At 34.2% G+C, this 27,051-nt stretch overlaps 1 long non-coding RNA gene across 1 annotated transcript in view; it reads left to right on the forward strand.

The window, feature by feature from the left end:
• The window catches only part of LOC107879614, a 52,321-nt gene that overhangs the window by 22,574 nt on the left and 2,696 nt on the right, over positions 1–27,051 (forward strand). Inside the window, exon 2 of the long non-coding RNA XR_001677011.2 lies at positions 1,640–1,699. This is a non-coding gene — a long non-coding RNA (uncharacterized LOC107879614). The remainder of the gene's footprint in view (positions 1–1,639; positions 1,700–27,051) is intronic.

Genomic DNA, 27,051 nt, shown 5'->3' on the forward strand with positions numbered 1-27,051 from the left:
AGGACGCGCATGGTGAGTATCGTGATGAGCATGTCTTCGCATGGCGATGAATCCCATTTTGGAATTTATGTATTTCCAAAGAGTCACCGCAGTTGCACCACATCGTGGTGAACCCTAAAACAACAATTGTCACAATCCAGAGAGTCACTGCGATTCCATCATGTCACAGTGGCTATCACAATGATCCCACTCAAAGTATCGCGGTGAGGACTTAATCATCATTCCAGTTGTGGGAGTTTAAATCCGAAGGGCAATCTTGTCTTTCATCAAGCCCCCAAATCATGTAAACAGAAGATTAATCTATAAATTGAGCAAAATATGCTCATTGTTCATCAAATTTCTCTCTAGTAAAACCCTAGCTCTCTAATTCAAGATAAAACTTAAGAAATCTAGCCATCAATCCACTCAAATTCATTAACACAGGTATGTTAGATATTCATCCATGTGTTCCTTCCACCTATGGAGTCCAAGTATCCGGTTTAAATTGCAACAATTATCATCCTTTCAAGTTATTTTCATTTTAGATTATGATTTCACCCATGAATCTCCATGAACAAATATTTTACACCATGTATAAATGAAATTATTCTTGTTATTCAATTCTCCACGTTTTAATGTTATCATTCATTGAATTAAATCAGGATGTAGTGCTATTAATGTTAAATTCATGCAATTACTACTAGTCCTATAACATTCCCATGATTTAAATAAACTATGAACTGCAAGTGTTTGATAAAATCCCTACAACGGTGAAGATTTGATAGCGGCTTGCATGTTATGTCCTTTAAGATTAAGTATCATGTCAACTATTTTTGCTTTTGAGTCCTGGGGGTATTGAATACTCAAAAACCATAGTTGTTTATTTATTCTCATCTCAGTATCTTCAGGATAACTTTAGAATATATTATGAGCATTACTAGATCAAATAGTTAAACTCAGAATAGTTTAGCATTCAATGTCATTCAGTTGGGAGTAGGACTTAGCACCGAGCGAATGCAGCGATGACGGCTTCCCCGTCAGATAGAAAGAGTCGTTACTAGAAATCACTATACTCCGGAACTATCTAGCCAGCATAGGATAAGAGAAGTCACCCATTTTTTTAGGCTTGACTATCTCGCAGGGTTCACCCGTTAGATTAGGCTTGATACCCTTAATCCTTCGGGACCATACAGTATACCAGTTTAGTAGATCCATATAGCCAGCGTTAGGACCTGTGGCACGGTACTAAAACCCTACCAACTAGGTTACATTTTTGACCCCTATTAGCTCAGATCGGGGCATGTCATTTAGATAATACATCCCACAGTCTCAGCTACAGCTTCAGTCCAACAATCAGTTCAAACATTCAGTCTCAGTATTGTTTGACCGAAGCTTACATAAATCAGTTATTTTAGTTATTTCAGTGTTTTTGTTTACAAATTTTTTTCAGTTCATGTTACATACTTGGTTATACATCCTTAGTATTTACAGATTGCACATATTCTTAGAAACTCCAGATTTCATACATTCTATCAATAACTTATTATTTATCCATGTTCATGAAACTATGCATATTAGCCTACTTTATTTAGCATACTAATACATTTAAAGTACTGATCGCATATTTTTTTCTTTTGCGCTATGATGTATCATACGATAGGTTTGGATGCTCGGTTCCTGGATTTCCCTTAGACTTCTCAGGCTCATAGGAGTAGCAATGGTGAGTCATCATAATTTGAGGAAATATTATTTTGTTTCATGCTTTTAGTTTAGTTATTAGTTAGAGTTATTTGGGGCCTGTACCATCAACTCGTATTCAGTTAAATTTAGAGGCTTTCGACATGTCAGTTAATTATTCAGTTTATCAGTATTTTATCATATTTAAATAGTTGTTTTCTTCAGATTCATGTTTCAGAACTGATTAAATTGATAAAACCTTATAGAAAATCATTTGTTCTTCTATATTTATTATGTTATTATTCTGTGCTCACAGCAGGTACCAGCTCATGGGTTAGCTTGTGATCCCTCGGGACGATAAGCACCGTGTGACGCCCAAGGTGTACTCCTGGAGAATTACACTTTAACCCATTGCTTTTTTTTAATACCTGATGAGTGTGTTCAATAATTGGTAACCACAACTTTAATCTAGGCATCCCTATTTCTAGGATGATACCCATGGTAAAGTTAACTTCACAGTCACCCTTATGTCTAAGATAGTGAAAATTTAGCAAACGACACACATGATTTTCTATAATTTCTTTGGTCTCCACATCCCTCTTTCAAGGAAGACATGTATTCATAAAGTTTACCCAAAAACCTTCTTTCAAAGATGGCTTTAAGCTTTATAGAATTTGGAGCTTTCACTCATCAAACCCATGTGGGTATTTAGGGCTTTCGTCAACACATCCCAACCAAGTTAGAATAGCAATGATAAAACCCATAATTATGAACTACCAAATAGAGGCTAACAATAACAACCCACACAAACTTTAACCCCTAACACACGTAACTCTAAGAGGGAGATATTACTACACATAAGATAAATAAGTAAAGATATACCCTAATCTTTATTAAAATGATTTATTCAATCTTAAGTGAATGTTACTTCAAGCATTGTACTCCCACAAATCAATAATGGAAGTGAGCCATTCCTCCTCTTAGAAGGTCTCCAACATTTTCTTCACCCTAAATTTATACAATATTTTCTTCTCAAAATATGGAGGCTATGAAATCAAGAGCTAAACCTAAATATTGAGGAATATTGAATTCTTTTCATGATGCTAGGGTTTGAGTGTTTTTGTTAAGAGTGGGATTAGCCATATGCATTTTTAGTTTTTCCCTATGGCTGCTTTCTTCCGCTAAGCCATGATCGCACAGTTTTGGCTACGACCACATCCTTGTGAATGTGGTTATATTCTGTGACAGCGATTAATTGACTTAATCTTGACTATCCCGACCACGATTACCAGATCGTGACCGCGGTGACTAAGGCCAGTTCCTGCTCCAAGTCTTCGACTACATTTTCTTGCTCCCTTTTGATCATTTTCAGCTCAAATCCATATCTTTTGATCTTATCAACTTTAAACCTACAAAGTGTGGGTATTAGTGCATTTAATCACAATTATGTCTCATTAATTCACATCAAAACAAGGTAATGCACACGAAAGTTTAGTGCAAATGAGTGGTAATATCACCACTCATCAACACCACCAACTTAAAGCTATTGCTTGTCCTCAAGTAACACTACCTCTTACCATGAGACATACTTATTTATGCCCAAATTTCATTCCTTAATGATCACAATGACTTCAACTTTAGTCACTACTACAAGTAGCTCATTGTACGTGGGCTAAGCGAATTTCCACCACACCACTGATCATCAGATGCAATATTCATGGTGCACAAAAATTTCTAAAAGCAACCAATTAACAAAAACCAATACTCTAAAAATTGCTCACTTTTTTACGAAAAATAAATTACACTTCATTTGCCTCAATGCTCAGAAGGTGACAAAATCACCTACCTCAACATGCTTGTACGCCTCCTCTCAAGAAAAAAAATTCTACTCACCAAGTTACCAATTATGCATCAAGGAATTTTAAGTGCGAGAACTTTCTCCCTCATAAAAGAAATCTCTATGCATAAAGTTTCATACCATATACTTTCCCCTATTTTCAATCGCCACGACAAATAAAGTAAATGGTCAGAGATCTTAAAGAACTTTCTAAGCTTGTAATGTAGGTTTTGGATAGGGTAGGATATCATTCGGGAGCAACATGGATACACCGTTCTTGAACATCTACAACACACTTTTCAATCCTCCTCAATCTACCTTTTTGACTGTGGACCACTTCTTTATGTTTTTCCATTTTCATATGCCTACATTTTACTTCCTTGGTCCACCACTTTTTCCTTTACTACTTTTCCTTGCAACTCTTTTGCAATTCATTCCTTTGTTGGATCCTTTCCTTTTTTTATTAATTTGGTTTCAATGCTAAGGGACCTAGGCATTTCACTTACAACTTTGTGGTCCCAAACTTACTTTCATCAATCTTTACCAACCCTAACTCAGCATTTTAGACTCAAATTACATTTTCAAATTCAAGAAGGGTATGGTTCAAAAGAGGGATAAAAAGAATGGTTCATGGCTTGTAATGTATTTGCCAAAGAAAGGTCCAAATGCTCAAAGTGGGTAACTAGGGACTACAATCTAGAACAAGTAGGCTTTTTAAGTTAGAGTGGTTTCCAAAGTCACAAAGATGACCTAAGATCATTTCTCCAAACAAATACAATCAAAATTAGATTTGTAAGACTAACGGGAAAAGGTCTAGATAACACAAATATACAATAGATAAATACAAAGAGCTCACCATACATGGTATGCAAAAATTTTCCAAGTGGGCTCAAATGTTCCTCCAGCTAGAGACAAATTTTGTGATATCTATTTCTATTCATAAGTCAAAGATTTATGGAGACACAAAAAGAGAAAAAGTTTTGTTACAAAATTGCTTACATCCATGCCCTTGATTTTGTTTTGAAAAATTTTGGATGGAGAGGGTTGTTAATTTTACATTAGCACCACATATAATTTGCTTTTAAATATGGAAAAAACCAAAGCCTTAGCCTCATTTTGGATCAAAATGGGCAAACCAACCATATGGCTACTCAGACTTCGCCAATGGCATAGAATGTGATTCCAAATTTGCACTTTACAATGCTATAGGGACTCATACTTCCCTTTCATTCTTAACATTTACACCATAAGTACTCAGAATTCCCTTACACCCATGCCTCAAAATCAAAACATGACTCTTTATCCTTAAGAAAGTCACCCGCCAGTCTATCATAGGGAAAAGCTTGTCATGCATCATCCAAATCAAAACAAAAGTATGAAAAGTAAAAGAAAAACTAAAACTAAAAACCACATGATAATCCATAAAATGTAGGCACCATCAGATTTCCTACATATGTAGCATCTCAAAACCAAATAAAAATAGTATCTATAGTGTCATCCCAAAATAACATAAACAGAAATATCCAACATTGCATTAACAAAAAAATACAGATTTGGGGGCACCCTAACTAAAAGAAATGTAGTTTCCTCATTGAATGTGCAATAAAGCAAGAGTAAAAAGGTCTCCATGTATCTGTATTAAGAGTTATCTTGTCCTACTAACTCGGCATCACCACCACCATCATTATCAGCAAACCAATCTACAGGGGCCTCATCCTTACTATACATCCTTGGTAAAGGTAGTCGATGGTTGGGTTTAATCACCTTAGAGATGTATTTCACCAACTTCCACAGCTTTCTGAAAAACTTGTCTCTTTTTTTCTCTCTCTTTACTATCTTCTCATGTGAATCCTTGAGGTTCCTTTAAGAAGTAGCTAAGGCCAAATAGGCTCTCTCTAGACTGGCTACTGTGGCACCCTACTTTTATTACTCTTCCATGTAATTCTCATAATCTTACTAAGCTACATATGAATGACGGGTAGTGAAGGGCTCTCCCGGTACTTGAGGTAGTTTGGACAATATTTCCCTCACCCCCTGCATCTGAAAAAATATGTCGTCAAAAGAAGGGGATCATGAGGGTCTACAAGAGTTTGCGTTCTCTTTGACTGATTTGCATGTGTCCATATTTTGTTTTATTACTCTGACCTAAGTCACCCTCACCTTTGAATTTGAGTACAAAAACGAGGAAACTAAGACATACCTAGGTGTTTGCAGCCTACTCCTCTACTTCCACCTTTTTACAAAGCTTAGTGATAAGGGAAGAAAGAGAAGTTGAGTACCTCCATGGGTCTTGAAATTCTGCAACTCTAAAATCTCAATCTCTCCTATATTCAGAGTAATGCCAAATAGAATGCCCTTCATTATCTGAGCTCACATCTCTATGAAAAAGTCATTTAAGTTCAAAGAGATACTCTGCTACAGATGATGTTCATCCACAGCGTTGCTTCAGCCTAGAAGTCATTCATCAAAATATCTCTTTTGGTGGCTGCCCAGGGAAATGCTTTTCTAGTACACAAGATATTAGCCATCCAAGTCCTTAACTTGTATGCCTTGGCATAAAACTGCCCCATGTCAGCATCTAGGAGCCCATAAACCTCATTAATCGGCTCTGCTCCGAAGTTCACATGCTTACCCCAAATTATCATCAGTGTGTTTGTGAGAAAAACTATTTTGTGGTTTCTGTAGAACTCACGTACCTATTACTCATTAGCATAGAAGGGTTTTGAGGCAAAGCATATCCACCGGGTCGTAGTAAAACTGGCATAGATTTCTTGGAGCTTTTCCTCCACCTTGTCTAAGCTGATACCCCTTTTAGAGAGTATCTTTGTCCTATGTAAATCCTTATATTAGGGTTGTTGGCATTACACGACCATGAATATAGTGTCATTGAAATCTCCCATCTTTGAGGCAGAGAACCTGTAATCAATGAAACTTCGACCTACATTAGTGTTTTCATATCAGGAACATGCTAGATTACACAGATAAGCTCAAGTGGTAGTATCATGGAGGGTTTTAGGGCATCAAAAGATGTGCAAAAATTTTGATGTTAGCTAAAACTCATCCTTAGTTATGGTGATCACACAGGTATGAAAGCTATTGCAGTACGTAAGACCAGACATACTAATTTCTGCACTTCATTCCAACCATAATTTTAACCCCAACATTTGTTTCAACAAGCCATGACAACATTATAAACAATGAATTAAACCCAAGAATGTGTGATTTTAGCCCCCAAACTTGAAAGAATTCAAATTGTTTAAAGCTTAAATTTGGGTACATCAGACTTCCCCATTGGTGTGTACACCAACTACAGCAGCTAACCACAAAAATAATCACTAATAAGCATGTATTTAATAATGAAAACATCATTTCAGGCCTTCCCTAAACTACAAATTCTAATCATGTAATTAAATCAAAACTAAGGAAATTTAGACAACTTACCGAATCAGATGATGCAAAGGATGAATTTACAGTTGGATATGCAATGTAATGCCAAAAATTGAAAAAATATTTAAGAGAAACTGGAAGAGGAGCTTGGAGAGGGGGGAATGACAATTGGATGGCCACATAAATTAATTTGACTATGATTGTGGTCCTTGTTCTGTGATTGGGGTCTTGTGGCCTCCATGATCGCGGTGATACAGACCGTAGTCGTGGTAACTGAGACCAAAAATCCAGTCTCTGCACTCCCTATTCAATCTAAATTTCCAACTTCATATATTACTTTTTCAAGTTCAGTCAACATTCCTCTTAGAACTAACATATCATGGATTATTCATGCACAAAAACAAAACAAAAATATACTTTATCATGCATAGATAAAAGGATACATTCTACTTTTCATGGCGTGATAGGTTGCCTCCATCTAGCGCTTAATTTAATGTTGCATCACAACACCTTCACAACTTTCTTTTATGCTTCCACTTAGAAGATTTGAATCTCTATCCCAACTTTCATTCACTATACAATGAATGGTAGAGGGATAGAAGATTCAGATATTCTAAGATGAGGCTTGGAAGAAGTGATGAAATGGCAAGAAAGCACCAATCTTCCAATTTTGAAGATTTGAACCTTTTACCCAACTTCGCATCGAATATTTGGTTTGGCTCTTTATGTAAAAGTGATCTCATCAATAGGTGATTCATTGTACATTAGAAGTTGAGTTCCTTGGCCATCGATAGGTGGGGTTCAATATGCTGCTTTGGAATGTCAAACTCCAAAATGTAGGAATCGTACTTCGTCTTCCCACAATCCATCATTTGTCTTGGTGAATGGATTTTCATCACATGCTCGAGTCACAATGTTTAAAAGTGGGTCAAATAAAGTTCAACTCCTAATGTTTGAATAACATCTTCCAAAATATCTTCACCTCAGAATGAGCTAGAATCATCATAAGAGGCTTGCCTTGCTTCTTCTTGAGACTCTAGCACCATTCCTTTTATATCAGCTTCTTCTTCCTTATTTGATTCGGTATGTTGGGAAGTCACCGAGGAGTCTTTATCTACCATGATCATCATCACAACTTGGTTTCTCTTCTGGATGAACCTTTTCTTGGAAAATAGGAAAGGCAGTGATAGTTTTAATCTTTTCTTCTTTGCTCACATCCCCTATCTTATCACTTTTCCATCCTAATGCCTCTTGATACATGTCTTCTTAATTTTCCACCATTGTATCCAATTGATCCAAAATAGGTAGTAACCTTGGGTCAATGCTATAGGACGTGGTATATTGCTCTTTCTTTATTTCATCATAAGACCTATCAAACTCATAAGAAGAACTAGCAACCCGGTTAGCATAATAGGGGGAGGGGCATTTGGACAGCCATCCCTATGTCCTTCCCAACCACTACATAAAGAACACCTATGCTCCTAATAAGATCAACATGTTGGGTCCATCTCTCTCCGAGAAGCATAGTTACAATCTCTCCTGAAGTATGGTACATTATAAATTGGACATGGGTTGTCATGATAGGAGTCTCAATTACCTATATCATACTCATCAGAGATGCCATAGAGAAAAGTAAAATAAAATAAAATCTACCTATATAGAAAATCACAAACAAATATACACAACTTGAATTTAAGCAAGTAATTGAAATTCCAAACTAACTTAGTACACCAAATTGTTCCCCGACAACGGCGCCATTTTTGATAATGCTCAACTTACATGTCAATTTAAGTTCTACATGGTCATGTCAATATATTTACCCAACTTTGGAGTTGTATTTGAATCCATAAGGAACAATGTGTGTGGCAATAAAATTAATTCAAAATGATAGATACAAGTTAAATTCAAATCAATACTACAAGAAGATAAAAATGGAGGAGATGGGAGTGTACCCTAATGTTTCTTTTTGGTTTTTATTCTAGTAAAAATTTGGGGCTAAGAATAGATATAGTTTTAACAATTAGGCACAAATATTGGGAGTATGCATTACTAAGGAAATGACATGTGTGTATTACTAATCAACATCAAATTAGTAACTCCAATATAGGTAGGTTCGGTTATAGATTTTGGTGCTAGTCTTTTATCAAAATACAAAACTTTCACATGTTAATTATTTCGAATACCTAATGGGTTTCTTTAACAATTGGTAACCACAACCTCAATCTAGGCATCCCTATATGTAGGATGATACCTATGGTATAGTTAACTTTACAAACTCATTTATGTCTAAGATAGTGAAAATTTAGCAAACTATACATATAATTGTCTATCACTGCTTTGGTCTACACACGCCTCTTTCAATGATGATGCGAATTCCTAAAGTTCACCTAATACCCTTCTTTTGAAGATGGCTTTGACCTTTCTAGAATTTAGAGCTTTCACTCATCAAACCCATATGGATATTTAGGGCTTTCACCCATACATCCCAACCAACTTAGCATAGCATTGATAAAACCCATAAGTATGAACTACCAAATAGAGGCTAACAATAACAACCCACACACTTTAACCCATATTCACATATAACCCCAAGAGGTAGATCTCACTACACATAAGATAAATAAGTAAATATATACCCATAATCTCCATTGAAATGATTTATTGAAGTTTAAGTGAATGTTACTTCAAACTTTTCACTCCCACATATCCACAATGGAAGTGAGATATTCATCCTATTAGATGGTCTTCAATGTATTCTTCACCATAAAATTATATAATATTTTTTCCTCCAAAAATTGAGGCTATGAACTCAAGATCTAAACCTAAAAATTGGGGAAGATGGAATTCGTTTCATGATACTACGGTTTGACTCACTTTGTCAAAATTGGGATAAGCCACGTCTATTTCCAGTACTGACCTTGGGTTGCTTTCTTCTACTAAGCCACAATCTCACGGGTATGTCCGTGACTAAGTCCAAACGACCGTGATTATCTTCTACGACCATGGTTAATTAACTTTTACTTGATTGCTATGACCGTTGTCACCAGATCGCGACCGCAGTAACTAAGGCTAGTTCCTCCTCCAAGTCTTCAACTGCACTTTCTTTCTTCCTTTTGATTATTTTTTCCTCCAATCCACATTTTTTGATCTTATCAACTCTATACCTGCAAAGTGTGGACATTAGTGCATTTACTCATAATTATGTCTTATCAATTCACATCAAAACAAGGTAATGTGCACGAATGTTTAGTGCAAATAAGTGGTAATATTACCACTGAACATAGAGCACTCATAACGGTCTCAAAGTTGTTTATACATGTATGCTCCTCCATGGTTACCATTATCCTCCTTTCAAATATAGCCTTAGAAGTCTCTAAAGTAGTCCAGAACCATGGTCATATCTGCCCAAATAAAGAACTTAGGTCTTTTTGGTTAGATCTGTTGTGTTTTTGAGATTGTTTGCAGGAAAATAGTGTTAGGAGAAAAATAGCTAAAATGTTGTAGAGGCAATACACTCATCTAGAAGATAGCAGACATCCAGTCCTTAGATTTAGCCAGGATACGTGAGATGTTTTTTGTAATCTTGGTTTTCATAGAAGACATACATGTGACACCCTTCACTTCAACGCTTATCACTGAGGAGATTATTAAGGAAGAGGTGAAAGATATTTGGGTCACAGAAAAAAAGAAAAAGTTATTGTAGATGATGATAGTGATAGGCCAAGGAAAAAGAGTAAAAGAAGATAAAAGAGTAAGAAGAAAGATATTGAGGTGGCCAAAGTGGCCAGTGTTGATTCTGTAAAGTGCCATCAGATGAGGGTCTATGAGATGGCTGTGGGATCCAGTAGCTCTTGAGTTTTTGATGAGATAGCTACGGATGCATTTGAGTTAAGTAGGAGCAACGCTCGCACCCCGTCAACACCATTAAACACACCGACCACCATTTGTGTCAGTGTTGATATGAGCATTTCAAGAATCACTATTTATGAGAGCGAGGCCTATTGTGAGGTCCCCAATACTGACACTACATGAGAGGTGCCTAGGGTACCCAAGTATGTTTTTGCCCCTTATTTTTACATTATAGATGCATTAGGGGACAGTGCATAATATTTTAGCTGGGGTGGAGGTATACCACAATGACGGTAGGTTTTATTGTCATTTTTCTTTTCTTATCGGTCATGGTATAGTTTTAGAACCATCGGGTTTAGAATAAAAATGTTTTATGTTTGTTGTGTTTTGTTTTGTTTTTTTGTTTTTTTTAGCTAGGAAAAAATGAGTACCGAAATGAGTTGATATATTTTGTTTGATTATGCTTAAATGACTTCTGTATGACAAAAATAATACCTATTCTAAAAATGTTTTGAATTGTGTTTGATGTAGATATATAGGTGACCACTATGAATCTCATTATGGAATTAGGATCAGGAAGATGATAATAATATATAATACTTGTATGAACCAGATAGACAGTAGTGTGTGATGTAACCCTATGCTATGTGTGTGTGAGATACTACTAGTTCCCTTTGTGTATGAAATCCAGATCTTGCTCGACTAATCTTACCTAGGTTATAGGATTGACAGTTAGGAAAAGATTATAGTCCATATTTCAATATAGTCCAATTATAGCCAAAATGAGCAATAAAATATGAATAATAACCCCTTGATCCCAAGTTTGAGCCTTATAGAACTATTTTCTTGTTTACACCATTCACCTTTCTTTTTTTCATAATGAACATATTTTTGCCCTGGTCCTCCTTGGACATTGTGCATAGGGGTGGGTTATTTAATATAGGTATGAATAAGGAGTGTAAATAAGAATAAATAAAGTAGGTATAGGTGTGGTATAAAAAGAAGAAAAAACAAAAAGACAAACAAAAAGAATATAAGAAACCACATCCAACCTGAATGTACAATAAAAGAATAAAAATGGATAAATAAGGGTAGAGTAAAAGAAAAATTGGTTAACAATTGAACCCCAATAAGTAATTGTAGTGCCAAGAAGGTGCAGTCACTAAATTCCATATCTACCATACCGACCCCCAAGCCTACATTAAAAGACAAGAAAAGCCATATAGTAATCTCAACCAAACTATCCAAATGCTAAGTTAAATAAATAATGGCAAGCCTCTAGTATTTTGTACATATTTTTTGAACTTCTTTATGAGTATGAGTGTCTCCTGACCATCCCTGCATTAACGTACATAATTTATCTGAATGAGTGGGTCTTCTTGGATGTGAGGGTGCATAGGTTGTGTTACAAATGTCTTGGTTGTTTAGAAAATGTAATTTGTATATACGTGTTATTATTCACTTCTAATGTAATACAATAACCTGATTCCTTTGTGTCACATTTTTAGTATTCATGGATTTGCACAGTTATAGTCTTGAAAAGTTAAGGTACAAGGAGTGATATTTTTTATCTTAAAAAGTAAAAGTGACTGCCATAGGTATCTTAGGTTCTTCTTCGTTAAACATATTTTTTATGGTATTTTATTTTTGTTTCCCGAGGACATGAAAATATTCTAAGCTGAGGATGTTGATGTGTCATGATATCATGGAACTTTCAATGCTTAAACGGTGAAAATATGCAAATACTTAGGCCATTTTGTCTGATATGATGTATGTCTTATTTGTGTTGTTGTTAAATTAATTTGGATGTGGCATGGATCAGAAAAGGATGAAAAAGATCTAGAAAAAATCTAAGTGTTTACTGGGCAATGAGTCATTTAGTCACCTAACGACTCATGGCCCAAGTTGTAATGTTAACAGTGAGTAAATTTTGATTTTAGAGCAAAGTGGAAGACTAACTACGACTCTATATGACTGACAACAAGTTTTTGTGTAAGTCTTTTTAAGCTTAAAGGGAAAAGTCTTGAAAGTTGAAAAGTTAAGGATTCAGTGGAAATGGGTAAATATCACGAGTTATCATGACTGACAACGACTCATGGCGAGGAGTCATTCTGACAGAATACCCAAAAGTATTGAAAGTTAAATTTCATTTGAGTTATAATTAGTCCCAGCAATGGACTCGTTATGTTTTACAATGAGTCGTTAGCATTAAGTTAAAAAGAGAGAAACGATGGCAGTCAACTAGTCATTATGTTTCCTAATGACTCGTTATTAGAGGCCTGACCTATGTCAATTTAGTTTTCATATTTTGTTTTGGCTAGGTTTCCTTTTTTATTATGAGACTCTATAAGCACCCTTGGGATACTTTTGTAATAGTTTATGCACTTTGACATATTTTTACACACTTTATACTCTTGTTCTTGATTTTTTGGTTTATTATTCAATTCGATATTTTGTATTTTACTCTTTCATTTTTGTGAAATTAATGTTGCGCCTTCTTTCTGAATTTACATGGATTGCTTGATAACCATGAGTAGCTAATTTCCTTAGCTAGTGTTTTTGGAACCCTGGTGGAATAATAAAGTAGGGGAACTATGAGATTTATTTATATCATTATTGTTGAATGTACAATGATTTTTTATTATATTTATAGATTTCTTAGATACTACAAAAGCTAAGGTCTTTCCTGTATGTGAGATTATCCTCACAAGGGAGTTTGAGATTTCCAAGAGAAGATTACAATAGTGATTCAAGGTTATCAACCCTCGTCTAATAACTTGCTATGCATAAGGTGATAGTTAAACTGGGATCAAAGGAAAGGGTTTGTAAGGTTACACCCTAAGACTCAAAAGGTGAAATGTTAAATTTACCAATAAGTCCACAAGGCAATTAGTGATACATATGTTGTTAGATTATGCATTCATAGTAGTGAGATAGTCAATTTAGGATGAGAAACCTACAAAGTTAGAAGCTAGAGGAACATAGTCCTAGTGCACGTTTCAAATTATTTACAATAAAAAGCATTTGACTTTTGTTTCTATTTACTGATTACAGTAGATCCCCTAGTTAATTTTGTGTGCAGTGCCTAACTAATTCAACAAGTTTGAGATACAAGTTTTACCTATTTCTTGCAGGATCGACCTTAACCTAGTTGGGTTACTATAATTAAGTAGTGGTTGAATCTTATCTTTGTAGCAGTATCTTTTGGATACATCACTCAACATATCCCTATCTTTCTCTAAATCATGAAAAGTTTGTAAATACTGATAAGTTGGGGGGTTGTTGAGCTTTATCTCTTCTAGTGTTGTCTCTATTGAGAGTTGTTCGGTGCTCTTCTTCCTATTATGCTCTTGATTATTTAGATGCACAAAGGGAAACTTCCCTCCTTAAATTCTTTTTAGATAGTAACCATACAGTAATTTGCGCATCTGATTCTTGCACATCATACCGAGTTAGAATATTCAAGGGATCATCTCGAACCCCATGCTCATGTTCTTCTATATTATGATTTTTTTAAAAGTGTTTACTCCATATTAATTCCAATTGGAAAAAAAGAATTGCCTTTACTTTGAATATTGGTCATGCACTGGTATACGCCCATAAAACAATAGAAAACCAAAAACCAACAACCTCACAAACCTCAATTAGTAAATCCATAACCATATTCCCCGACAGTAGTGCCAAAATTGTATGTTGCCCAAAATTACACCTCCTAGAAAATATAACGTGGTCACTATCAAATAAAGCACCAAAAAAGGTTGGAGTCAAACTAATAGGGAATAGATCAAATCTTTGTCAAAAACGTTGTAAAGTAGCTGGAAAGTGTAGAAAAGTAAAGGGGGGATTTTTTGAAAACAACATCATTAGTAAGAAATCTTGATCATTTTAGTTTTAAATCAATATGATACTCATCAAACTATCTTCATTCCTTGCATGCAGAATCTAACAAGTTATGTATCACTAACCCTCTTTTGAAAACCTTTGGTGAATTTTTACCCATCATCTTTTGGGGATCAGAACGTCGCTTTACTAACCCTTGTCCTGGATCCCAAATTAACTATCTCCTTTTAGGTCTCAAGTTAATTAGATGAAGGTTGATAGCTTTAAATTACTATTGTGATTTTCGTTTTCTAATCTCAACCTCTCTTTTAGAGTTAGTATCAAATGTAAGTAGGTTTTTTAACTTTTATAGTCATTAAGAAAGTAATCAAACCAAAGAAAATCACAATACATGCAAGAACATCAATCAAGAAAATCTTTGTACTTCCTCTATTTTATTTTTTTGTTGGGGTTCCGATAACCCTAGTTAAAAGGTTTATCCCTTCATGTTTACAAGTATACCCATAGAATCCTTAATAAAAAGCATATGACTAATCTTATAATAAATTAAGAATGAAAATCAAAATCTTAAATTAATATCAACCCATAAAATTAAGAACAAGAAATCAAAGATAAAAATCGTAACTCAGAACTCAACATAATTTTGTAAGTTTAAAGAGTGCGTAAACTAATAACAAAACATCAATGGTGTATTTCTAAGATGCATCAAAAACATAAAAATCATAACCCAAACAAAATAGGAAAAACCAGGTTGGCACCTACCTACAGACATACTTACGGGCTATAGGTACTACCTACGGACCTTAGGTGGGTTTGTAGGTCTTATAGGAAAATCCAGCTTTTATATCATCAACCTAAGGGGTACCCACGAGGTTCGTAGGTGCCACTTACGCTCTATAGGTGGCTTTCATTAGTATGTAACAATTTTTCCATCTTTAGAACTCTCAAAATCCTATTTAATGTTACCTTTTGAGGAACTTATAGAGGGTGTAAGTCTCACGTATGGCCCATAAGTGGGTCAGTAAGTGGGCTCCTCTAGAACACTTCAGCTCTTTTACTCCTAACCCAGTTTTCTTGCGAAACAAATACCAAATCACATCACATCTAACAAAAATCACCTAAGTACTTGTATAATTTATGGTTTTAAGCATTGAAAGTGCCATGAAACCATAACACATCACTTACCAGGTCGTAGGAGGTATTTATTTGGATATTTTGGTCCTCGGCCTTCTCTCTCTATTGAAATATTTTATATGTTCTCCTTTTCTTTCTACATGTTATTACTATTATTATCATTTATATATCATCATTTTTTATATCTATCTATTATCCCATTACCTACTACTTTGCATTATGGCTTGGCTTGCCTACTTGTAGGATAAGGTATGCGTCATCATAACTTAAGAAATCAGGTCGTGATCGCTTGGTATCAGATCCTAGGCTTCAGTGGTATTTTTGGTACAATTGATGATTTTTACTAAAGTCTTATAGAATAGTACGAAAAAGTCTATATCCTATCTTCAGTAGACTATAGAGCATTTTTGGGAAAATATCATTTTCCTTGTCAACTTTGATGTGTTAGATCTGAGTTAGTTTTTAATATATATTGGTTAACTCATTACATAGATGGATAGGATGCAAGGAGTGAAATCCATGGATCCAGACCTAAATCCCACTACTATAGTTTTGGTTAGGGATCTAGAATGGCCTAAAGGTTGGGGGTAGGATGAAGCAGTAGCCCTAGTTTGAGACAAGGTTGAGGATTTATTACCTAATTTGTCATAGATTTTAAGACTATAATAGCTCCAGGTATTTCATCACCATAGTAGTGGGTAGGCCAGGAGGGCAGCCCAGGCCCCACCCGGGTTTATATATTATTCAGTCCTTTAAAATGTATTGTTATAGTGATTGGGATTATTTGGCAATATGATGACTGAGGGAGCTCAGCAAGCAGCATAGAGTGGTATTGATTTATGGGCGTGTCCTGCAGCAGCAACACTTAAGGCAGAGGTTTTGCAAATAATGGTATTCCCATAGATGATACTAGGGCAACCAGTAATGTCAGTAGAGGAGCAGAAGTTGTTGACCCAATTTTGGAGATTAACTTTACCAATGTTTGTTGGGACACCAAGAGAGAATGCTTATGATTTTCAATCCAATTGTAATGAGAGGTTAAAAAATTTTGGGTTGGTCGAGTTGGATTGAGTAGAAAGTGTTGCTTATTAGATAAACACAGCTGCAAAGAGGTGCTGGAGAGGTTATCTTGATTTTAGGCCAGATAGATCTCCATTGGTGACATAGAATCAATTTTACAAAGCTTTTTTTAGGTAATATATGCCTCGCAACATGTGTTACAACATTGATATGAGTTTTCTGCCCTGGATATTATGTTTATGGCTAAGTATGAGGCAAGATTTCGTGACTTAATTAGGAAAACAACTATGGTTTTACCTACGGATTATGATCACAATTAATGCTTTATTAGGGGATTAATATTATTGCTTCATAGGTCTACACAGAGTTTGGCGACTTCATGGAAGTTTTTCTTGATATTGCTAAGCATGTTTATTCTATAGATGAGATGGATCGTGAGTCTAAAAGGGCCAGCAATAATAGACCTCATTATCAGGGTAGCTATAGTAGGAGCTAGAATGGTCCATAGTTCAAAGGTTGAAGGTTTAAGGGAAGGTACACCAAGAAGAAGCCTTATCAGCATCACGGTCAGCCTAGTAAGCCAGTTCAGGCATCACTTCAGATATCAGATATGGGTTAATCTTATTATAGTAATTCCAGTGTTCAGGGTAGTAGTCAGCCTAAAAAAGGTGTTCAGTCAAGATTGTTAACTCAGGGTGGTCATTTAGGATCTACTGAGCTCTTTAGATGGAGCAGGATTCTTGAGGCATTTTATAAATGTGTAGTTCTTGGTCACTTTGCCCGTAAGTGTCCCCAATGTGGGATGATTGGGCCTTTAATAAGATTAGATAGCTGATTAGATCATTTTTGCCGCTAGCTAAAGGTGGTGCATAGGGTTCTGGGGATAATCCCCAGTGTTTTATTGGTGATCCACAGGGAGGTAGGCTAGTTGATTAGACAGGCACCCAGTCTAGTAGTGTACAACTTTATTTGTATGTTGTACAAGGTAGATCAGAGGTGGAAGCTTTGGATATTGTGATCACAAGTATGATTTTTATATGCCATCAGCCAACTTCTGTTTTTTTTATCCTGATTCCCCATTGTTCATCTTCAAATGATCATAGTATTAAGAGGATAGTGCAAATATCAATTGGACCTTAATACCTTCTCAACAATTATGTAACTATAATATTTAAGTGGATCTCTAAAATTTATTTTTACCAACATACTAGATTCTGAGTCACATCAAACTCATATTGATTTACTGATGATGCATTATAATGTGAAAGTATTATGTCATGACCCAACAAACCGGATCCTGGGGATAGCTACGCTAATCTACCTATATAGGAAAACACTTGCTTACCAATACAAAATATGTAGATATCTTAAGAAAAACTAATAAGTACTTCATTTATTACAACCTATTTATAATCTTTAAGTACAAAAAGAAATACTTTGGCCTAGGACCTCTCTTAAACAGGCATAAGAGCTACTATAAGAGAATTTAGAATAACATACAGGGCCTCGCTTCCACTGTAAGAGATAATGGTAGAATCTATTTGATATCTTTACCGTATCAAGTATGAAATATCTACTGATCCTACAGCCAAACTATACCCCAGAAAAAGGTATATCAAGAGTAGTATCAATGAAAATAATGCATACTAGCATGCATCATCCGTTAACCCAAAATAAATCATATAGATATTGCATAAACATTGAAAAGAAAACATACACCTTAAGAGTTTTATTAGTTAAACCTTAACATCGCATAAATATCAAGAAGAAAATATACCCCTTAAGAGTTTTATTAGTCAAACATTTTATCCCATAATTTATGTTTGTCTTAACCTTATGCCATATTTAATAGCCCACATGTCAACTTTCATGCCACATTCAACTCTAATACATTACCTCCTAGTGGTCTTTCCAGCTCTAACTATGCATGAAATATTCAATATTTCATGAACTAAACCATATATAGTTGTAATGTATTCCACTCTTAACAATAATAAATTCAGGAGCCAAAGAACAAATGCTTGAGGACTATTCACAATTTAGATTCAACACACGCATAATATACCCAATAGCTAACTCTTAGTACACAATTACAACCATGAACACCTACAACGTATCTATATTTCAATTATATGACATTTATCACTTTCAAAAATACCATAAAATTTAGTCAAGTACAATTCAAAATAGGAAACAACTCTAGTCAACCTCTAACTACAAATACCAACCAAGTTGATAAACCATGACTCATTAACAATATGTTGTACCATGTCACAATTACACAAGTAAAAAAGATTATAGAAAATATAATCTAATCATTTTCAATTTATCCCAAACCAATCAAGGATCCAATTCAACAACAATGATTATTATCATAACTCTCAGTTCACTCAAGGAACAAATATTTCAACACACAAACATGGTTCACTCATCTAACCATCAACTCACCAATATATTGTACATACATGTTAAGCATTTTATTGTCGTCCACTATCCATGACCTGTATGGGCGAGCTCTTGTCTATGTACTAAAATCTCTAACATCTAGTGCTGCCAAACTTATATCACCCAATTCTGTGATGATGTTCAAATAATAGAATATCCTAGAATAATCAATAGATATCATAGCCAAAATGGAAACAATCAACAATCGTTGAATATAACCTCAATGCATATGATTTACACTTAAGATATGAATTAACCATTTAATTTCTTTGGACATGTATTGTTATAAGAATATAAATAAATAGATAACATGGACACCTAAATCAAATTAGGTTTTCAACTATGTTAAAGTGTCACCTATAATTTGTAGTTTAATTTAGGACTTAGCTAGGAATTACAGGGTCTGAGGTATAGTTTCACGTCTATATAGTTAACACCTAAACATATCAAACATTCAATATTAATATAAACTACATTATCTTAGGTTGTCATTCCTAAGGTTATTACCATAGATTCTTCAAAATCTTCCAGCACCTGCCATCTTTAACTGTTGCTTTCATTAGATTATAACACCATTCTATGTATAATATCATTATGATCATTAAAGAGTGGTTATTAATGCAAAAGTTACATTAATTAACATTACAAAATCAAAGCCATAGCTAAGTACAATGCCTCATTCAAAACAACCTAAAATAACCATTTTAATTTATCTCAAAACCTTGCCCATAGGCCTTAGCATGAAATCTCCGATCCATTTGTGTCATGCGTATATTTTCTAACCTAGGTCTATGCTAATAAATTAAACCTATCCAACCTGGACACCAAGTTACTTTTACAAAGGCATAAACACGAGCTTCTGACTTTGAGAAAGTGATTTTTTGTGTGATATTTATGAGAAAAACTTAGATTCTGCCCTATTCAAATGTATTTCATCACTCCATTGTTCTAAGGGTGGTGAGCCTTGGGGACTTTTAACAGTCTCCTTTGTCCTATTAGCAACTAAAGATGAGAAGGAAAATTTTTAATAAAATACGGTCTAGTTTCTACCCTTCATGTCCCACTATAGCAGACAATAGGTTAATAGTATAGCATTGCTATAGTAAGAAAATACCCCCTATAGCAATATGACATCAGCCCAACCAAAAAATTTAAAATTCTAAAATTTTTCACTAATTTAACCCCACACTTGTTTGAGATCATATTTCCAAAAATCCCCATACACTATGCCTGTAGATGAAGTGCCTTTAGTAATTATGGAATAGATCATTACATATTGTTTGTAACATACATAAATACCAATTATCCATTCAATGGATGAAAATTATCAAGTGACTCATCTCACAATGTATTTTAAATACCCTTTAATCGCTCTTATAATCGTTGATTATGATTTATAGATTTGAAAGTTAATCCTACCATTAACCCTTATTAAATTGATATGTGTAGTAGTGATATTGATTAGAATCTCACCATAAAGGGTTTGAAGAATCCCAGGGTATTTTTACTCCAAAACAACGGCCAAAAAAAAGTTGGGATTAAAAATATATTACTAAATTAGATATTTATTATTATTTTATATCTAAAAATATAGCCACCACACAAAGACCATGTTCCACCACATGGCCACATGTTGTCCAATATGTTGCTTCCAACCCATGTTAAATTTTGAAAGATCATTATAGCTATTTATGATCAATGAAACAAATATGTGGGCCGCTGGTTGGTCTATATATAATCTATTATAGGTTCTCGTATTAAAATTTTCAAATCTTATTTAGTCCTCATGCTGACCATATATCTAATATATGGTTTCTATATTTACTTCGCATGTTAAAAACTAAAGACTTCAAATTTCATACCTTTATCACATCTACTTACGGCTTGATATGACGGCATATTTCACTTATAAATTTGCATGTGACCTTTGTCTATTGTCTAACCAAATTTCAATAGATAAGGTCTTAGGTAAAGCTATGTACGTTTTACATATAATTTTCCATTCAAATGTATGACACATATATGGCCTATAATACCTCAAAAATCCAAGTCAAGATTAGAATCATGCTTCATGTACATGTAAAATAAAAAATCATATTTTGGTATCATGAGAATTAATTTATACATGAATTAATTCCATGAGTAACTATTAGCTCATAGCCAAGTTGAAACCTTTCTTACTGAAGGTTTTTTTGCAAGGAATCTCCTTATAGTTAACTTTAAACAAGCAAAACTCCTAGATTCTACAGTATTTTTGAGCTCAAGACCCACCAAATTAAATTCCCTTGAGTCTTCTTCCAATGTATCCATTTTTGATTTAATCTAATTCTGGAGCTAAGAGTTATGGCCATTTTAGAGAAACACTGTTTAGTATTAAGATAGTACAATCATAACCACGATCATGGGTTATATACGACCATACAATCTATTCATCTAAGTGAAAATATCCTACATAATTTAAAGTTGTCTAGTATACCTTCCAACAATGAACGGGTACCACTATCTTGATTGGAACCATGATCTTGGCCATAATCTTAACTCTTAAAGTTCATCCAATTTAAACTAATAGATGACGAATCAATGTACAATCATAGGTGGGTCCCAAGATTGTACGATGTCCCATATAATCAAGTTCAAATATCCTCCCATCTATTCACCAAACCACAACCACCACACATGATCGTAGCTGGATCCAACAATCATGGGATGGTCCGTACGTTACCTTTCGCACCTTTTTGGTTACAAATTTAAAATCACATAATAGTTTTTTCCAATTTTGTTAATGTCAAGATATGTAATTTAAGATATTTCAAGGATGATTATTATCCTTAATATTACCCTAACTCCCTTATTAATCCTGTTACAATTGATACTTAGCAAAAACACAAAGAAAGAGGCAATTTTCTTTCCCCAAGGTAGAGTTATAGTTCTTCAACTTCAGTCCCCTAGTTTAAAAATGTCTTCAAGATTATTGTCTATGGGTACGTTGTATATAATCAAGGGTTTCCTTTCATCCATTAAGTCCTATGGGTTTTCTTTCACCCGTTGGGTCCTAAAGTTAGCTCAAAACCTTAGTTTAACTCCTTCCTAAGAGCCTAAGGTTATTGAATATTGAATTCCTTATTAGTTCATTTCCTTGTTATTGTTAAGATATAAACCCATATTTTACCATGAATTTTAGTATCATTTAATGTATATAATTAAAATTCCTCACTATATTTTGTAATCCATGATTCTTGAACTTGAGTTATAGAATTTCTTATTATATTTAGTTAATGAGAACTATCATAGTAGTTGTATTCCATAGAGATGTCATATTATGAACACCTGATGACCTAGGATTTCATGCATATATTTATGAATATTCAATCATTTAATTTTCACAATTGAATGATTTCAAAGAAATTATTTATTCTTAGTCTTCAAAATATTAATATTATTGATGATTATAGTTATCAAATGTTATTCATTTGGGAGTAGTACTTAGCACCTAATGTACGATTGGATGAAGTTTCACCCATCATTAATGCTTAGACATTAGTAGGAGTCCCTATGTACCAAAACTATGGTGCCACCGTAGGTTGAAAAGGGCCACCCATCAGACGATGCTTGATACCTTAGTCATTATGAAGATCAGTTTAGTGGATCCATGTCCACCAGTGTTCATAAATTTTGCAAGGCATAAAGCACCCTTCTAGCGGGGTTACATATTTGACCTTGGTTAGCTCTGATTTAGGTATGTTGGTTAATGATTTCTTCCACTGTCCAGAGTTCTAATTTAGATTATTGTATGACCTTTTACTCAGTTATTCATCATATCATACAACACATGTTTATTAATGGTCTAGCGTCAGTTAATCATGTTACATACATCATGTTAAGCATATATCATTCATTTTCCTATCTCATATACCTAGTACATTTAAACTATTGGCCACATACTTTTTTCTCTTATAATATAGGTTCCGACGTTTAGTATCCCACTCGAGGCTAGTATAATTCAGCATCATACCATCAATAATATTTTGGTGAATCCTTATCATCCAAGGACTAGTTATAAGTATTTATTTATTGTATTATTTAAGTTTTAGATAGTTTTAGCTAGTCAGGGACTTGTCCCGACAACTCGTCTTATAAGAGGATTTTAGACAGACAATAGAGGCTCGGTTTTATGTTATATTCAATGATTTATATTTTATTTTAACCACTGAAATTTGGATTTGATTATTTATTCATACTTTACCTTCCATATAGTATTATTTAATTTTATATAGTATTCATAATGTCATGTTAGGCCATAGGTTATCTTGTGTTAATTGTGACTCCAAGCACTATGTTACGACTAAGGGTAGTTTTAGGTCATCAAAACCTTCGTCTTAGAGCGTCTTTTTAAATTTTCATGGTGTGTGTGAAAGTCGTATTAAGTAGAGCCTTATTCATGGGTGTGTAAAGCATACCACACTTAATGAGAGGCTATGAAACATTTTAGGAAAAGTTTTACTTTTTCATATTTATATCATCTGATATAGTTTGAACTCTATTAAAATATTCTTCTAACTCGTACCCAAAATATTTTTAAAAAATGCCTCCTAGAAGAGCCAATGACAAGAGAAATAGGAATGCAAATGGTAATAGGAATAGGAACCAGTAAGCACGACTAATTCAAGCTAACTATTTGAATGAGAAAGTCTCTCACACTGAATTTAGGGCTACTTTCACAGTTTTAGACCAGTCCATGACCACTCAGAATACCATCAGTTTATGTCACCAGCCAACCAAATAGTGAATATAAAAGCAACAAAAGTTTGAGACTTCACTAGGATGAATCCTACGATATTATTTGGGTGTGAGTCTATAGAAGATCCATATGAGTTCCTGGATAGTATTTATAAGGTTATCAAGATCATGGGTGTCACTCTAAATGAAGGTGCTGACTTGGTTTCTTATCAACTCCAATGAGTGGCTCACACTTGATATAGATAATTGAAAGATAATAAAGATATGGATGTCAAACCTATAAAGTAGGATGGGTTTGTTGTTGCTTTCCTAGATAAGTTCTTTCTACTTGAGTTATGGGAATCTAATTTTCAGGCTTTTATTAATCTAAAGTAGGGTAACATGAGCATAAAAGAGTATTTTTTCAAGTTTACTTAACTGGCTAAAAAAGTCTAAGCAGTAGTTGCTGACTCTAGAGCCTGTATGAGTAAATTTATGTCTAATGTTTATGAGGATCTAGTGAAAGAGTGTAGGATTAATATATTAGTTTAGGAGATGGACATCTCTATGTTAATGGTTCATGCTCAATATATTAAAAAGAAGAAAATCAAATAGAAAGAAGGAAGAGTAAAAAGGCCAGAATAGGTAGCTTTAGTTTCTCCCAACAGTGGTTGAATGGCAATAATCATTCTCAGTTCCACCAATAATCTTTAACTCTAGCCTCATTTTTATCTAGTGCCAAAGTTTAAGAAAGATAAGCAAGATTGAGCACTAGGCTCTAAGTCCCAGGGTAGTGTAAATAGTAGTTGTACTAACTCAATTTGCGCGAAGTAGAGTAAGAACCCAATGGAAGAGTGTACTTCTAATAGTGATAGTTATTTTTTGTTAGGTAAGCTAGGCCAAAGTTTGAGAAATATAAAATGACTTCATAGAGAGGTAAAGAGGCTTATTATCAAAGTCAATCTAACTCTTTACCAGCTCCAACAGATCGCCTATATTAGTAAGGTGCCTCATCTAGTTCAGTCGATGGACAACATCAGAATAGGTTCTACGCCTTTCAAATTCAACAAGATTAAGAGGGCTCTCCTGATATGGTTACTAGTATGTTACATGTATTTCATATTTATGTCGATGTACTGACAGATCCTAGAACCACACTTTTCTTTATGACTCCTTAATAGCAATATACTTTGGTGTCAGCTTTGAAATCCTCTCAGAACCATTCACAGTCTCTACTCTAGTCGGTGATTCAGTTATAGCTAGACTGGTATATAGAAATTACCTTATCACTATTTTCCAAAGGTTACCTTACTTGATCTTATAGGGTTAGACATGACCAATTTTGACATTATTCTTGACATGGATTGGCTCCATTCTTATTATGCCTTCATTGATTATAGAAACAGAGTAGTCTTTATTTAGATTTAGAATAAGCCAGTCATAGAGTAGAAGAACATTACCTCAGTTCCTACGGGTTAGTATATCTCTTACCTTAAGGCTAGAATAATGATTTCCAAAGGGTGCATCTATCAAACTATTCAAGTTTAGGATTCAAATTTGAGACCTCAACTATAAGTTAGTTCCTATGGTAAAAGAATTTCTAAAAGTATTTTTTTGAAGAACTACTAGAAGTTTCTCCTAAGATGAAAATTGACTTTGACATAGATCTTTTTCCAAATACCTAATATTTTTCAATTCCACCCTCTAGAATGGCTCAAAATCAACTTAAAATATCAAAGGAACAATTTAATAATCTCTTAGATAAGTTTTCAAAAGGACCATCACCTCTCCATGGGGTGCTCTAGTTTTTTTTGTTCACCAAAAATAAAATTCTTTCAAAATGTAAATTGATTACCATTATTTGATTAACGTCATAGCCAAAATAAGTATCTTACTCCCAGGATTGATAACTTGTTTTACCAAATTTAGGGTTCTAATTGGTTTGGTAAGATAGACCTTAAATCTGTCTATAATAAGCTTAAAGTAAAAAATATGACATTTAGAAGAAAGCCTTCAGAACTCAATATGGTCGCTTAAAATATGAATTCTCATACAGCTTTATAGACATGATGAAAGTGTGTTTAAGTTAACGTGATCATGTTTGTAGTTGTCATTATAAATGATATTCTCATTTATTTTCGCAGAGAGAGTGAATATACAGACTATTTAAGAATTGTCTTCTAGACTGTAAAAAATCACAGTTATTTTTTAAGTTTAGCAAGTGTGAATTTTTGTTCAAAATGGTTTATTTAGTTACTATGGTTGGTTTTCTAAGGTATTTTCACTATTTCTTCCCGTATGTCTATATTGACTCAAGAAAATGTCAAGTTTCAATGTCTGATTCTTGTGAGAAGAATTTTCAAGAGTTAAAGACTCAACTTACCTCTACTTTAATTTTGACTCTGACAGTGATTAGATGGGTTTGTGATTACTGTAATCTTTCTAGAGTTGGACTTGGTTGTGTTAATGCAGCATGTGAAGATTATAACATATGCCTCTAGATATCTCAAGCCTTATGTGAAAAATTACCTGAATCATGGTCATGAATAGGTATTAGTGATTTTTGCCTTAAATATTTAGAGGCATTATCATTATAGGGTTCGTGTTGATATGTTCATGGATCACAAGAGCCTTCCATATGTATTCATCCATAAAGATTTAAATCCTCATCAAAGGATATATTTAGAGTTGTTGAAAGACTATGATATAAGTGTCTTGTAACATTAGGGTAAAGCCAATATTATGGCTGATGCTCTTAGTTGGTTGTCTATCGGAAGTGTTACTCATATAGAAGATGAGAAGAAAGAGTTAGTTTGTGAGGTCCGCCAACTTGTTAGATTGGGAGTTTGGTTGGTTTATTTAGCCGAAGGTAATATCTTTAGTAAAAAAAGTTTATAATCTTTATTAATGGTTGAAGTAAAAGAAAAGAAACATAGTGATCATATTGTGATTAAGTTGAAAGAAGTGATCCAGAGTTAGAAGGTTAAAGTTTTCTCCTAAGAGGGAGATAGTTTTCTTTATTGTTAGAGAACATTACGTGTTCAAGAATTGGATGGATTGAGATAGAACATGCTAATAAAAGATCATAGAAGCTTACATTTCTCTATATTTTATTCACACAGGAGCCACTAAGATGCACTGTGATCTATGGGAAGTCAATAGGTGGA

Source organism: Capsicum annuum, chromosome 8, assembly GCF_002878395.1.
Source record: "Capsicum annuum cultivar UCD-10X-F1 chromosome 8, UCD10Xv1.1, whole genome shotgun sequence".
Classification (NCBI taxonomy): domain Eukaryota; kingdom Viridiplantae; phylum Streptophyta; class Magnoliopsida; order Solanales; family Solanaceae; genus Capsicum; species Capsicum annuum.